Below are 3,644 nucleotides of genomic sequence, written 5' to 3'. Positions count from 1 at the left end.
CCAGCCCAGGTGAGAAAAAGTAACGCAAAAGTAACGTAACGCATTACTTTTCTTAAAAAGTAACTCAATTAGTTACTTTTTGAGGGAGCAACGCAATATTGTAATGCATTACTTTAACTTTAAGTAACTTTCCCCAACACTGTTGATATCTCCAAAAATGAGCTTTCAGTGAGAGTTTGTTTGGGCGCAGTAGCGACGTTTCCCCATTACTGTGCGTTCACACCGCCGCCGGCGAGAGCGTCAAACTTCGCTCTGGTCGTCCTGCCAACGACGTGTAGAAAGATTTGTGGACGCGCTGCCGCTCTGACGTAGATCGAATGCTTGGTCTTTATTTGAAACTGTGTTTAAAGGGGCTGCAAAGCAAACAACCGTGTTGTTCGGCCTTTGTGCAAACTGAACACAGGTAGGGTATACCTGTATAAGATAACCTCGTGAAATCATTTAAATGTGAAAGTTAAATAAATAAATAAAAAACAGGTCGATTGAAAGAACTTAACATGTTTGCTAATGAAATAAAAGCCACACCACATAAATGGCTTTTAATTGGTTTGTGTTCATGGTTAGGTGCTAACGTTAGTCTAATGTCAACATGCAGTTTATAGGAGACGTTTACTAGCCGTGGTCTTTAATTAACATTATTTTGTTAGTATTTTGTTTTGTTTGTTTTGCCCATCATTTACTCACCCCCAAGTCATCCTAGGTGTATAGGAAATTCTTCTTTCAGACAAATAAAAGTTATATTACAAAAGTCCAGGCTAATCCAAGCATTAGAATTGGATTCATAGTTGCTCTGTTTTTTTATGTCCATAAAAAGTGCATCTGTCCGTCAAATAACTGCTCCACGCGGCTCCGGGGTGTTAATAAAGGCCTTCTGAAGTGAATCGTCGCGTTTGTGTAAGAAAAATATCCATATTTAAAACTTTATCAAGTAAACTTTTGGCCGACCGCCTTCTGTGGAAAAGTGTTGAATGTTGAAAGTGAAACTCAAGATGTGTGTGTGACGTCATGACGAGCGGAGCTGAGCGTTAGTCTTTCCATCGGCTGGGGAACTTTCAACACTTTCTCCATAAATTGAAAACGGAAGGTGGTTGGCCGAAAGTTTACTTGATAAAGATTTTATTCGTCTGAAAGAAGAATGTCATATACACCTAGGATGACTTGAGGGAGCGTAAATTATGGGCTAATTTTCATTTTTGGGTGAACTAACCCTTTAAATGATCTGCTAACATCTTGGTGCCAGATTCCACAGTACACCTTCAGGGGTCTAGCGTAGTCCATGCCTCGACGGGTCAGGGCTGTTTTGTCAGCAAAAGGGGGATCAACACAATATTAGGTCATAATATTATGCAAACTTGAGGGTTTTTGGGTGAACTATCCCTTTAATGCCTTTGAATGTGGGTAAGTTTCATAAAAAAAGCTCCATCTGTCTATCAACACCCCCCAAAGCTCGTCACTGTCCTGAATCTCACTGTTGTTCTGTTCTTCCAGATTTGCTGCCCGCGGCATTAGCAAAACCTGAAGCAGAACCTGAAGCAGAACCTGAAGCAAAACCTGAAGCAGAAGCTGAAGCAGAACCTGAAGCAGAACCTGAAGCAAAACCTGAAGCAGAACCTGAAGCAAAACCTGAAGCAGAACCTGAAGCAGAACCTGAAGCAGAACCTGAAGCAGAACCTGAAGCAGAAGCTGAAGCAAAACCTGAAGCAGAACCTGAAGCAGAACCTGAAGCAGAACCTGAAGCTGAACCTGAAGCAGAACCTGAAGCAGAACCTGAAGCAGAACCTGAAGCAAAACCTGAAGCAGAACCTGAAGCAAAACCTGAAGCAGAACCTGAAGCAGAACCTGAAGCAGAACCTGAAGCAAAACCTGAAGCAAAACCTGAAGCAGAAGCTGAAGCAGAACCTGAAGCAGAACCTGAAGCAGAACCTGAAGCAGAACCTGAAGCAGAAGCTGAAGCAGAACCTGAAGCAGAACCTGAAGCAGAACCTGAAGCAAAACCTGAAGCAGAAGCTGAAGCAGAACCTGAAGCAGAAGCTGAAGCAGAAGCTGAAGCAGAACCTGAAGCAGAAGCTGAAGCAGAACCTGAAGCAGAACCTGAAGCAAAACCTGAAGCAGAACCTGAAGCAGAACCTGAAGCAGAACCTGAAGCAGAAGCTGAAGCAGAACCTGAAGCAGAACCTGAATCAGAAGCTGAAGCAGAACCTGAAGCAGAACCTGAAGCAAAACCTGAAGCAGAACCTGAAGCAGAACCTGAAGCAAAACCTGAAGCAAAACCTGAAGCAGAACCTGAAGCAGAACCTGAAGCAGAACCTGAAGCAAAACCTGAAGCAGAACCTGAATCAGAAGCTGAAGCAGAACCTGAAGCAGAAGCTGAAGCAGAACCTGAAGCAGAACCTGAAGCAAAACCTGAAGCAGAACCTGAAGCAGAACCTGAAGCAAAACCTGAAGCAGAACCTGAAGCAGAACCTGAAGCAGAACCTGAAGCAGAACCTGAAGCAGAACCTGAAGCAGAACCTGAAGCAAAACCTGAAGCAGAACCTGAAGCAGAACCTGAAGCAGAACCTGAAGCAGAACCTGAAGCAGAACCTGAAGCAGAACCTGAAGCAGAAGCACCGGGCGACGATCACAAGAGCAGGACGCAGAACATTAGCCAAATATTTCGTCAAACTGCTAACCAATGCCGCACTCTGATTTACATCAGTTCCTATAAGTCGGTGCTTAATGAATTATCAGAGATCGAGCTTCAGTTAAAAAATCTGGAAATGGCTTACAATGTCAGATGGTTGAGGGAAAATCTGAGAAAACGAAAGAAAACAAAAGCATCTGCACTCCCATCCGACACGACGTCACAAAAGTGAATCTGTTGAGAATGACTTAACATGCCTTTCCTTTCACCTGAATCTTCCCTCATCCTTCCTCTAGAGATCACAAAATCTATATGGTTTAATGTCAATTCCCACTATACAGTGTTAAGCCGCGTTTCCACCGCAGGAACTTTCCCCTGGAACTTTGGGCTGGTACTCGGTGTGTTTCGACCGCAGGGTCTAAATTAAGTTCCGGGTAAATATTTTCAGGTACAAATTGTTCCGGGTAATTTGGGTGGAAACAGGGCTTTATACGTGTTTGATAGCGTTTGAAATATCTCAGTTCGACTGGTACAAAATACACCAATAATTAAATGTTAAATAAAACAACTATTTTTATGCATAATCTACCTTTATATGTCATTTACCAATGTCTTGCTGCTGACCTTTGATGATGAAAATTACTAGATTTGTTGTTTTTATCGGTAAAACTTTTTTCTCCTGCGTCCTATTCTCCATTATCCAGAGCTGCGCCCTCTACTGTTCATGCGGGAATTTGCATTTTTACCTCAGCCTGGGGCTTATTATTTACATTTTGGTATGAAGAGGTCTTTACCGTTGCACAAAAATATAACTTTTTTGTTATAAACAAAAACAAAAACCAAGCCCAGCCCAGGTGAGAAAAAGTAACGCAAAAGTAACGTAACGCATTACTTTTCTTAAAAAGTAACTAAGTAACTCAATTAGTTACTTTTTGAGGGAGTAACGCAATATTGTAATGCATTACTTTAACTTTAAGTAACTTTCCCCAACACTGGTGATATCTCCAAAAATGAGCTTTCA

This window comes from Gobio gobio (assembly GCF_949357685.1).
Source record: "Gobio gobio genome assembly, chromosome: 21".
NCBI classification, from domain to species: Eukaryota; Metazoa; Chordata; class Actinopteri; order Cypriniformes; family Gobionidae; genus Gobio; species Gobio gobio.
The sequence above is the reverse complement of the archived record's forward strand: the minus strand, read 5'-3'. Positions refer to the sequence as shown.